The sequence below is a fragment of the Manis pentadactyla genome, chromosome 15 (assembly GCF_030020395.1).
Source record: "Manis pentadactyla isolate mManPen7 chromosome 15, mManPen7.hap1, whole genome shotgun sequence".
Classification (NCBI taxonomy): domain Eukaryota; kingdom Metazoa; phylum Chordata; class Mammalia; order Pholidota; family Manidae; genus Manis; species Manis pentadactyla.
Window position 1 is genome coordinate 12,103,900 of NC_080033.1, and position 14,072 is coordinate 12,117,971.

Genomic DNA, 14,072 nt, shown 5'->3' on the forward strand with positions numbered 1-14,072 from the left:
CAAGCCCTCCCCCAACCCTAAATCACAGGCAGGAGGAAGAGAAATGGAGTGGGGAGGGAGTAGAAGCCCAGGACTGCTAAACACCCACACCTAGAGATCTGCTCCAGAAGCATAAACTCACATTACATAATGCTCTGAAGATTAGAGGGGTTGGAAAGCAAAGACAGGTGGAATACTCAGAGAGACTGAGATTCCAGCTGCTTGTGGAGAACAGGTACCCACAATCAGCTGCTCCGGGACAAAAGAAAGGTGGGTACTTTGAAAGACCTCCCAACAGCAAGAGGGGTGCTAAAAGAGCAAGGATTACAGAGTTTGCTGCTCAGGAGAAAGGACAGAAGGACTAAATCGTATTGGCACACTCAGCCCAGCAGGTTGGGAACTTTCAGGAGCTTCAGGAGCTCCATCCCCCAGGCTGGGAACGCAGCACTGAGATCCCTCACTGCCATATGCAGCCTACTGCTCCTTCCTCCTCTCCAACACCAGTTCACATACCTGCTGCCCCCGCCATCGCGCCAGGCTAGCCAGAGGGCAGCCCTGCCTATGGTAGCTATAGGGGCATAGCACAGAGGCTCCTCCCTATGTGCTCAGCCCACTGGCACTGGCAGTGGAGGGAGGCACTGCAGCTGGAAAGCAGGAAAGAGCTCTTTCCTCCCAGCAGGTGCCAACGCAGGAAGCCTGTGACCCCCGCCATCACTCCAGGTGCTGGGCAGTTCCAGAGAATAGAAATTCTAGGCACCAGAGGGCAACACCTATACAAAGTTATTATTCCATAGTAATCACTAGAAATATGAAACAACAAAAGAATCTTGTATAAACCACAATCCCTCAAACACTAGAAAGAGGGCCAAGTGAAACTGAAACCACCAATCTTCTTGATAAAGATTTCAAAATAAAAATCATAAACATGCTCATGGAGCTACAAGAAAATATTCAAGATCTCAGAGAGGACTTCCAGAAAGCGATAGAAACTTTGAACAATAGTGTCTGAAATGAAACTTAGAATGCCGGGAATTAAAAGTAGATTAGATGAGGTAGAGGAGATGGTAAATTAAATTGAAATCAGAGAACAGGAATGCAAAGAACCTGAGGCACAGAGATATAAAAGGATCTCTGGAATGAAAGAATGATAAGAGAACTGTGCGACCAATCCTGTCAGAACAATATTCGCATTATAGGGGTACCAGAAGAAAAAGAGAAAAGGGATAGAAAGTCTCTTTGAGGAAATAATTGCTGAACATTTCCCCAATCTGGGGAAGGAAATAGTCTCTCAGGCCATGGAAGTACAGAGATCTCCTAACACAAGGGGCCCAAAGAAGACAACACCAAGACATATAATAATTAAAATAACAAAAATCAAGGACAAGGTCAGAGTATTAAAAGCAGCCAGAGAGAAAAAACATCACACACAAAGGAAAGCCCATCAGGCTATCAAGTGACTTCTCAGCAGAAACCTTACAGGCCAGAAGGGAGTGGCATGATATATTTAATGCAATGAAACAGAAGGGCCTCCAACTAAGAATACTCTACCTAGCAAGATTATCATTTAAATTTGAAGCAGGGATTGAACAACTCCCAGATAAGCAAAAGTTGTATAAACCATCTCTACAGTGTATTTTCAAGAGACTGCTCTAGATGGAAGTGCTCCTAAGGCTAATGGCGATAGGCAGAGAAAATAAAACTACAGTAATGGAAGTAGACCAAATAATTACTAAGCAAATGCAAAAGTAAATCAACTACCCAAAATGTCAATCAAGGGATATACAAAGAGCACAGAATATGACACCTAATATATATGAGTGGAGGAGGAAGAAAAAGAAGGGAGGGAACATAAAAATAGAACCTTTAGACTGTGTTTGAAATAGCATAATAAGTGAGTTAGGTTACACTGTTTGTTAGACAGTAAAGGAGATGCCCTCGAATCTTTGGTAACCACAAAAACAAAGCCTGCAATGGCAATAAGTAATACCTATTGATAATAACCTTAAGTGTAAATGGACTGAATGCACCAATAAAAAGACATAGAGTTACAGAATGGATTAAAAAAAAACAAGACTCATCTATATGCTGACTATAAGAGACTCACTTCAAACAGAAAGACATTCATAGACTAAAAGTGAAGGGATGGAAAAGGTATTTCACACAAAGAATAGAGAAAAAAGCAGGAGTTGCAGTACTTGTATCAGACAAAATAGACTTCAAAACAAAGAAAGTAACGAGACAAAAAATGACATTACATAATGATAAATGGGTCAGTCCAACAAGGAAATAACCAATATAAATATCTATGCACCCAACACAGGATCACTTACATATGTGAAACTAATACTAACAGAATTAAAGGGGGAAAGAGTATCAAACCATTCATTCTAGGAGACTTCAACACACCACTCACTCCAAAGGACTGATCAACCAGACAGAAAATAAATAAGGAGACAGAGGCACTGAACATTAGAACAGATAACAGACATCTACAGAACTGTACACCCAAAAGCTGCAGGATACATATTCTTCTCAAGTGCACATGGAACATTTTCAAGAATAGATCATATACTAGAACACAAAAAGAGCCTTGGTAAATTCAAAAAGATTTAAATTGTACAAAATAACTTCTCAAACCACAAAGGTATGAAACCAGAAATAAATTACGCAAAGAAGATGAAGAAAACAAACACATGGAGGCTTAACAACATGCGCCTAAATAATCAATGGATTAATGACCAAATAAAAACACAGATCAGGCAGTATATGGAGACATATAACAATAATTCAAAACCACAAAATATGTGGAATGGAGAGAAGGCCATGCTAAGGGGGAAGTATATGGCAATACAGGCCTACCTCAGCAAAGAACAATCCCATATGGACAGTCCAAACTCACAATTAACAAAACTAGAGAAAGAACAAATGAAGCGCAAAGTCAGTAGAAGGAGAAACATAATAAAGATTAGAGAAGAAATAAATAAAATTGAGGCGATTAAAACAATAGAATCAATGAAAGCAGGAGCTGGACCTTCACGAAAATAAACAAAATAAAGCCCAAGAGAGACTTATGAAGGAAAAAGGAGTCTACACACATAAAAACAATCAGAAATGAGAAAGGAAAAATCACTACAGACACCACAGAAGTACAAAGAATTATTAAAGAATATTATGAAAAATTATATGCTAACAAACCGGATAACATAGAAGAAATGGACAACTTTCCAGAAAAATACAACCTTCCAAGGCTGACCCAGGAAGAAACAGAAAATCTGAACTGTCCAATTACCGGCAACAAAACTGAATTGGTAATCAAAAAACTACCTAATAACAAAAAGCCTGTACCAGATAGCTTCACAGCTGAATTTGATCAAACACTTAGTAAAGACCTAATAGGCATTCTCCTTAAACGTTCCCAAAAAGTAGAAGAGGAGGGAATATTTCCAAACTCATTCTATGAAGCCAGCATAACTAATACCAAAACCAGGTAAAGACACCACAAAAAAATAAAATTACAAATATCCCTGATGAACATAAATACAAAAATCCTCAATAAAATATTAGCAAACCGAATTCAAAACTACATGAAAAAGATCGTATGTCATGATAAAGTAGGATTGATTCCACAGAATCAAGCATGGTACAATATTCGAAAACTAGGAGGGTCATACACCACAACAAAAAGAAAGACAAAAACCACATGATCATCTCCATAGCTGCTGAAAAACCATTCGACAAGATTCAACAACCATTCATGATAAAAACTCTCAACAAAATCGGTATAGAGGGCAAGTACCTCAACATAATAAAGGCCATTTTTTAAAAACCCACAGCAAACATAATATGTAACAGTGAGAAGCTGAAAAACTTTTCCTTTAAGACTGAGAACAAGACAAGGATGCCCATTCTCCCCACTTTTATTCAACATAGTTCTGGAGGTCGTAGTCATAGCAATCACACAACACAAAGAAATAAAAGGCATCCAGATTGGTAAGGAAGAAGTTATACTGTCACTGTTTGCAGATGACAAGATATTGTACACAGAAAACCATAAAGTATCCACCCCAAAACTACTAGAACTAATATTTGAATTCAGCAAAGTTGCAGGACACAAAATTAATACACAAACAATACACTAATGATGACCTAGTAGAAAAAGAAATCAGGAAAACAATTCCATTCACAATTGCATCAAAAAGAATACCTAGGAATACTCCAAACCAAGGAAGTGAAAGACCTATACAATGAAAACTACAAGACACTGTTAAGAGAAATTAAAGAGGACACTAATTAATGGAAATTCATCCCATGCTCTTTGGTAGGAAGAATTAGTATTGTCAAAATGGCCATCCTGCCTAAACCAATCCAGAGATTCAACGCAATCCCTATCAAAATACCAACAGCATTATTCAATGAACTGGAACAAACAGTTCTAAAATTCATATGGAAGCACAAGAGACCCTGAATAGCCAAAGGAATCCTGAGAAGAAAGAAAAAAGCAGGGGGGAATTTCACTTCCCAACTCAACCTCTACTACAAAGCCTACAAATCAAGACTATTTGCTACTGGCACAAGAACAGACCCACAGAACAGTGGAACAAAACAGAGAGTCCAGATAGTAACCCAAACATATAGGGTCAAATAATATATGAAAAAGGAGCCATGGATATACAATGGGGAAATGACAGACTCTTTTAACAGCTGGTGTTGGCAAAACTGGAGAGCTACATGTAAGAGAAGGAAACAGGATTACTGTCTAACCCAATAAACGAAAGTAAACTCAAAATGAATCAAACATCTGAATGTAAGTCATGAAACCATAAAATTCTTAGAAAAAAAACACAGGCAAAAATCTCTTGGACATAAACATGAAAAACTTCTTCATGAACATACTCCACAGGCAAGGGAAATAAAAGCAAAACTGAACAAGTGGGACTCTATCAAACTAAAAAGCTTCTGTACAGCAAAGGACACCATCCGCAGAACAAAAAGATATCCTACAGTATGGGAAAATATACTCATAAATAACATATCCGATAAGGGTTTGACATCCAAAACATATAAACAGGTCATGCACCTGAACAAACAAAAAGCAAATAATCCAATTAAAAAATGGGCAGAGGATCTGAACAGACACCTCTCCAAAGAAGAAATTCAGATGGCCAACAGGCACATGAAAAGATGCTCCACATTGCTAATTATCAGGGAAATGCAAATTAAAACCACAGTGAGATATCACCTCACACCACTCAGGATGGCTAACATAGAGAAGACTAGGAACAACAAATGCTGGTGAGGATGCAGAGAAAGGGGAACCCTTCTATACTGCTGTTGGGAATGTAAACTAGTTCAGCCATTGTGGAAAGCAGTATGGAGGTTCCTCTAAAAACTAAAAAAAGAAATACCATTTCACCCAAAATTCCTCTCCTGGGAATTTACCCTAAGAATGTAGGAGCCGAGTTTCAAAAAGACATAAGCATCCCTATGTTTATCGCAGCACTATTTACAATAGCCAAGAAAGAGAAGCAACCTAAGTGTTCATCAGTAGATGAATGGATAAAGAAGATGTGGTGGTACATATACACAATGGAATATTATTCAGCCATAAGAAGAAAACAAATCCTACCATTTGCAACAACATGGATGGAGCTAGAGGGTATTATGCTCAGTGAAATAAGCCAGGCAGAGAAAGACAAGTACCAAATGATTTCACTCATCTGTGGAGTATAAGAACAAAGAAAAAACTGAAGGAATGAAACAGCAGCAGACTTACAGAACCCAAGAATGGACTAACAGTTACCAAAGGGAAAGGGACTAGGGAGGATGGGTGGGGAGGGAGGGATAAGGGCGAGGAAAAAGAAAGGGGGTATTACAAATAGCATGTATAATTAGCATGTAGGGGGGGCATGGGGAGGGCTGTGCAACACAGTGAAGACAAATAGTGATTCTACAGCATCTTACTACGCTGATGGACAGTGACTGTAATGGGGTGGGGGGGGGGGACTTGGTGAAGGGGGGAGCCTAGTAAACATAATGTTCTTCATGTAATTGTAGATTAATGATAACAAACAAACAAACAAACAAAAAAGAATGGACTAACAGTTACCAAAGGGAAAAGGACTGGGGAGGATGGGTAGGAAGGGAGAGATATGGGGGGAAAAGGGGCATTACAATAATCACACAAAATGTGGGGGAGGTATCATGGGGAAGGCAAGTACTGATTCTACAGCATCTTACTATGCTGATGGACAGTGACTGTAATGGGGTATGTGGTGGGGACTCGATATGGAGGGAGTCTAGTAAACATAATGCTGCTCAAATAATTGTACATTAATGATACTAAAATAAATAAATAAAAATACACCAGTCATTATTTTATCAAAATGCTTTATATTAAAAACAGAAGACTGACTTACTTACTCTGATAGTGTATTTATCAGGAACCAACAAACACAAAAAGGCAAACTGGGAAAAATATTAACATCTTATCAAAAAATACTATCTAACCAACTGTATGGGCCAGAAACTTGGAAGTCACCACCACTGTCAGCCATTTCTTCCTTACCCTCCTCCTCCTCAACCCACCACCAAGTTGGAAAAGGGCATTACCTAAGGATCTCCAGAATATGTTCACATCTTTCCACCAAAATGACCACCCCACATCCGAGCCACCATTATGCCTCTTCTACAAAAGCCTCCTAACTTGTCTCCTTGCTTCCACTCTTTCCTCTGCAATGTATTCTCCGCTCGGTGGCAAAACAATAGGTTGAAAATGCACATCTGATCATAGGCACACACTCACCCTCAACAAGAAGAGTTCAACAGTTTTCTGTTACTCTTAAGACAAAGTCTAAAACCTTAAAGAGGGGCGTGCATGACCTAGCTCCATACTTCCAGCTCCATTTTAATGCCATACTGCCCAGGTCCAGGCCCTTGGCCAGTCCCTCCAACACAGCACATGCTTTCCTGCTGTCAGTCTTTGCTCTTCCTCCCACCCAGGATTCACTCCCCAGTGTCCCTATCTGCTTAATACCTACTCCTCTGTCAGGTATCAGCTCAAATATCTGTATGGAAACCTCTAATCTCCATGATGAGGCCAAATCCTCCTATGAACATGTCCTCACTGTACCATGTCCCGTCCATCTTGGCAGTTGCTAGGGTTGTAATTCTACAGGCAATTATGTGATTCTCAAGTATCTAGTTCCTCCCTAAACTGGTAGGATTCAGTGAAGGCTGGTCAAGTCTCTTAGCCCACAGTCTCACAAGTATTACACATAGAAGATGCCTGAAAATACTTTCTGAATGAACATAAATTGGCACACTGTAGCAACATCCACAAAAACACAAGGGTATAAATTCTCTTACTCAGAAATTCCAATCTGAGTGAAACTGTCTTTGAGAAGAAGATATAATATTTACTGAAAGATGTTCATACAGGAAATATTTATTACTTCAATATTTTATAACAACTTGTGACTTTCATAAGTTCATCAGTAAGTGAAGGAGCAATGCAACCTTAAAAAAGAATGAGGTCTCCAAATACTTTAATAGGAAGATATCTAACATAAACTAAGTTATAAAGCAGGATATCTAAATATTATACCATTAACCTGAAACTAGTATGTCAACTATACTTCAGTGAAAAATTTTTAAATAAAAATAAAAATAAAATCCCTTCTCAAAAAAAGTAAATATTACACCATTAAAGTACATGTATTTGCTTGTGTCTGCATTTTTAAAGTCTGAAAAAATAGGTTAAGAGATCACTGGTGGTGTCTCTGGGTGGGCTTAAGACTGCTTTCTCCTTCATAAATTTCTACACTGGGTTTTGCAACTAGCTTACATTACTATAGTAAACCAAATAGCTCAAATAGGATTTCCCTCTCGCGGTTAGCAACTCACCCGCAGATGAGGTAGCCCGTGCTGTTTACACCATGGGTACAGTGGGCACCAATAAGTTTGTCTGTAAAACAGGGAATAGAGTTATATAAAGTCGAATTGACACACTACCAACAAGTGACGCACTTTTCTGAGGAGCAGCATTTCTTTGTCACACAATACTACCACTACCATGAAAAGGAGTAACTCTGAAGAGGAGTGTGTGTTTTTACAAACATACTATAAAGAATTATCTCACACAAAGTAAAAATTCACTGTCTCTGGGAAATTGTGCAGAACCCCCAGTTAGACACAAGCGTACAGATGGGAGAAGGTCTGGTCAGACCTAAGCAGCTAAACCATACTGAGACAAACCCATCTGTCTTAATAGGGAATGCCCATCAGTAATTGACTTAAGTACAGGAAAAGCGACTGGGAAAAAAAAACAAGCTAGAAGAAGAATGAAATTTGGTTTGAGTGACACAAATGGAATGCCCTCACTTTTGATGCTGAGTATTAAAAAGAACAGCTCCTGCAGTGCTCCCTTCAGGCCCCAAGGTCCTCCCGCTACTCCTCACCAGCGGCTCCCTGACCACCAGAGACCCTGTGCCCCATGAAGTACCCAAGTGAACACCTCTGTTCCTATTTTATGAAGAAAAAGCAAGACTTGGAAAAATGTAGGTCCAAGCTACACAGCAGGCAAGCAGAACAAAGACTAGAATCAAGTCTAACATTTCTCCAAGTATGCCACAGTATTACTTAGTCTATCACTTAAAATATATAGAGAGAAATTAAATTGAAAAACAGTAAAGTTTTCGGGAGTAAAGATGGTGGCATGAGAGGTGAGACAGGCCTCCTCCCAAAGCCACACAGAATATGAAAATATAATTAATACAATTAATCCTGAAAGATCAACAGGAGAGAAGGCTGTGACAGACTGCATAAACCTGGAGAAAAGAACAGACTTCACAGAACAGGGCACCAGGGCTGCTCCCCTGCGACCTGCATCAGGGGCTGAGCGGCTCCAGAGAGTAGAGTTTCTGGGCATGAGAGGGCGCCACATACAAATATGAAACGTCAAAGGAACCTGGTTCAACCCAAAATCCCACAAACACCAGAAAAAAGGGCCAAGTGAAACTGAACTCATTGATCTTCTTCAAGGAGATTTCAAAATACAAATCATAAACATCTTCATGGAGGTACAGAAAAATATCCAAGAACTCTGGGAAGAATTCTGATGGAGACTCGATCATTAAGGAATACAGTATCTGAAATGAAAAATACAATGGAGGGATTGAAAAGCAGATTAGATATAGTGGAGGAGACGGTAAGTGCAATAGAAATTAGAGAACAGGAATACAAAGAAGCTTAGGCACACAGAGAAAAAAAGGTTCTCTAGGAATGTAAGAATAGAGAGAAAACTGTGTGACCAATCCAAACAGAATATTTGCATTACAGGGCTACCAGAAGGAGAAGAGGGAGAAAAAGGGATAGAAAGTGTGTTTGAGGAGGTAATTGCTGAAAACTGCCCCAATCTGGGGAAGGAGATAAGTCTCTCAGGCCATGAAGGTGCACATATCTCCCAACACGAGGGACCCAAGGAAGACAACACCAAGATATATAATAATTAAAATGGCAAAGATCAAGGACTAGGACAGAATATTAAAAGCAGCCAGAGAGAGAAAAAAGACCACCTACAAAGGAAAACCCAACAGCCTATCATCAGACTTCTCAACAGAAACCTTACAGGCCAGAAGGGAGCGACATGATACATTTAATGCAACGAAGAAGAACAGGGGGAAAAAGAACTTTACATTGTGTTTGCAATAAAGTAAGTTAAGTTAGACTGTTAGATAGTAAAGAAGTTACCCTTGAACACTTGGTAACCACTAACCTAAAGCCTGCAATGGCAAGAAGCACACACCTATCGATTATCACCCTAAATGTAAATGGTCTGAATGCACCAATCAAAAGACACAGAGTCACTGAATGGATAAACAAAAACAAGATGCATCAACATGCTACCTATAACAGACTCACTTCAAATCCAAAGACATACACAGACTGAAAGTGAAGGGATGGAGAAAGATATTTCACGCAACTAACAGGGAGAAAAAAGCAGAAGTTGAGGTACTTGTATCAGACAAAATAGACTTCAAAACAAAGAAAGTCACAAGGGACAAAGAAGGACATTACATAATGATAAAGGGGTCAGTCCAACAAGAAGATATAACCACTACAGATATCTATGCACCCAACACAGAAGCCCCTACACATGTGAAACAAATACTAACAGAATTAAAGGAGGAAATAGAATGCAATGCATTCATTTTAGGAGACTTCAACACACCACTCACTCCAAAGGACACATCAACCAGAGGGAAAATAAGAAAGGACATACAGGCCCTGAACAACACACTAGAACAGATGGACCTAGCAGACATCTCCACAACTCTGCACCCAAAAGCAGCAGGGTACACATTCTTCTCAAGTGCACATGGAACATTGTCCAGAATAGCCCACATACTAGGCCACAAAAAGAGCCTCAGCAAATTAAAAAAGACTGAAATGCAACCAACCAACTTCTCAGATCACAAAGGTATAAAACTAGCAATAAATTGTACAAAGAAAACCAAAAGGCACAAAAACACATGGAGGCTTAACAACATCCTCCTAAATAATCAATGGATCAATGACCTATTTAAAACAGAGATCAAGCAATATATGGAGACAAATGAAAACAACAGCACAATGCTCCAACTTCTGTGGGACGCAGCAAAGACAGTTCTAAGAGGAAAGTGTATAGCAATGCAGGCCTATTTAAAGAAGGAAGAACAATCCCAAATGAAGAGTCTAAATTCACAATTACTGAAACTGGAAAAAGAAGAACAAATGAGGCCCAAAGTCAGCAGAAGGAGGGACATAATAAAGATCAGAGAAGAGATAAATAAAATTGAGAATAAAACAAAAGGAAAAAATTAATGAAACCAAGAGCTGGTTAAGAAAATAAATAAAATAGAAAAAGCCCTAGCCAGACTTAAGTTTAAGAAAAAAAGAGAATCTACACACACAAACAGAATCAGAAATGACAAAGGAAAAATCAAAACAGACACAACAGAAATACAAAAAATTATTAGAGAACACTGTGAAAAATTATCCACTAACAAAGTGGATAACGTAGAAGAAATGGACAACTTTCTAGAAAAATACAACCTTCCAAGTATGACCCAGAAGGAAACAGAAAATCTGAACACAACAATTCCAAGCAATGAAATTGATCTGGTAATCAAAAAACTATGCAAGAACAAAACACCCAGACAAGATGGATTCACTGCTGAATTTTATAAGACATTTATAGAAGATGGAACATCATACTTAACAGTGAAAAGCTGAAAGCTTTTCCTTTAAGAATCAGGAAAAAGAAAAGGATGCCCACTCTCTCCTCTTTTATTCAACCTAGTACTGGAGGTCCTAGCCACAGCAATCAGACAACACAAAGAAATAAAAGGCATCCAGATGGTTAGGGAAGTTTAACTGTCACTGTTTACAGATGACATGATAATCTACACAAAAAAACACTAAAGACTCCACTCCAAAACTACTAGAATATCTGAAAACAGCAAAGTTGCAGGATACAAAATTAATACACAGAAATCTGTTGCATTCCTATACACTAACAATGAACTAGTAGAAAGAGAAACCAGGAAAACAATTCCATTCACAATTGCATCAAAAAAACCCCAAAATACTTAGGAATAGACCTAATGAAGGAAGTGAAAGACCTATACCCTGAAAACTACAAGACACACTTAACAGAAATTAAATAAAACAACAAGAAATGGAAATACATCCTGTGTTCATGGATAGGAAGAATTAAAATATTGTCAAAATCACCATCCTGTCTAAAGCAATCTATAGATTCAATGCAATCCCTATCAAAATACTAACAGCATTCTTCAATGAACTAGAGCAAATAGTTCTATAATTCATATGGAGCCACAAAAGACCCCAAATCGCCAAAGCAATCCTGAGAAGGAAGAATAAAGCTCAGGGGATTATGCTCTCCAACCTCAAGCTCTACTAGAAAGCCACAGTAATCAAGACAATTTGGTCTTGGCACAAGAACAGACCCACTGACCAGTGGAACAGACTAGAGAGACCAGATATAAACCCACACATATATGGTGAATTAATATACAATAAAGGAGCCACGGACATATAAAGGGGAAATGACAGCCTCTTCAACAACTGGTGGTGGCAAAACTGGACAGCTACATGCAAGAGAATGAAACTGGATTATTGTCTAACTTCATCCTCACTTTTGACAGTTATTCTTCTATATCATACAGGAATTTTTAGATGTGATAACATATTACAATCATAAACCCTAGTTGTAAACACTAATATAGAATCAATACATATATTTGGAGTTCCAATCATACGCAGATACAATGTCATATAGTTTCAGTAAGGAAACACTTGTAACTAGGATGCTTTTTACTCACACTCCAGAGCAGTGTCATAATTTTCACTAAATACTCTGAGAGTCCCAAAGGCAATTTCCCTGGAATACAGTGGGATACATGAGATCTTCTTTTAATATCTGAAGTATCAAAAGACTCTCAAACCTCTGGACAAACAAAACACAAGAGCCAGACGACTTCACTGAAGAGCTCCACCAAACATTTAAAGAAGAATTAATACAGAACCCTCTCACCGTCCACAAAAATAGAAGAGGAGAAACACTTCTCAACTCATTTTAAGAGGCCTGACACCCAGAAAATTGCAAGCCAATATCCCTAATGAACATAGATGCAAACCCTCCAAAATGCTAGCAAAATGAATTCAACTATACATTAAAAGGATCACACATCATAATCAAGTGGGATTTATTCCAGCAATGCAAAGATGGTTCCACATCCACCAGTCAATGTTATACACCATGTTCAGAAATGAATAATAAAAATCATACGATCATCTCAACAGATACAGAAAAAGCATTTGAGAAATGCTTCAACATCTATTTATGACAAAAACTTCAAATAAAGTACGTATAGAGGGACTATATACCTCACCATAATAAAAGTCATATGTGGTAAGACAACAGCTAACATCATCAACAATGTGAAAAACTGAAAGCTTTTCCTCTAAGATCAGGAAGAAGACGAGGGTGCCACTCCTGTATTTTATTCAACAAAGTACTAGAAGTCCTAGCCAGAGCAATAAGTCAAGAAAAAGAAGCAAAAGGCATCCCAATCAGAACAAAAAAAGCAAAACCATCATTATCTGTATATGATATATTATATATATAATACCCTAAAGACTCAAAAAGCTGTTACAACTAACTGAAGTCAATAATATTGATAATGTAAAATCAATATACACAACTCAGCTGTGTTTCTACACACTAATAGTGAACTATCAGAAAGATATTAAGAAAATACTCCCATTTATACTTGCATTGAAAATAATAAAACACCCATGAGTAAATCTAACCGAGGTGAAAAATCTGTATGCTGAGAACTGTAAGACACTGATGAAAGAAGGTGAAGAATAAGTAAAGAAATGGAAAGAGTGTGTGCTCATAGACTGAAACGATTATCATGACATTCTACCCAAGCAATCCACAGATTCAAAACCCAGTGGCACTTTTCATGGAACTAGAACAAACCTAAAATGCATATGGAACCACAAAAGCCTGAATAGCCAAAGCAATCTTGAGAAGAAACAACAAAGCTGGAGGCATCAAGCTCCCTGATTTCAAACTATATTAATAGAGCTATAATAATCAAAACACTACAGGACAGACACCTGGATCCATGGAACAGAATAGAGAGTTCAGAGATAAACCCAATCATAGAGGGTTAATTAACTTACAACAAAGGAGCCAGGAATATACAGTGGGAAAGGACAGTCTTTTCGACACATGGTTGGGAAAACTGCACAACAGAATGAAACTGGATGATTATCTTACACCATACACAAAAAATCAACCCAAATTGGATCAAAGACTGAAACATTAAGACCTGAAGTCATAAACTTCCTAGAAGAAAACATAGAGCATAAGCTCACTGACACTGGTCTTGTTGATGGTTTTTTGAATTTGACACCAAGAGTGAAAAGGCAACGAATGTAAAAAGAAAAAGTAGGATTATACCAAACTGAAAGGCTTCTGTACAACAAAGGAAGGGATCGACAAAATAAAAATACAATCT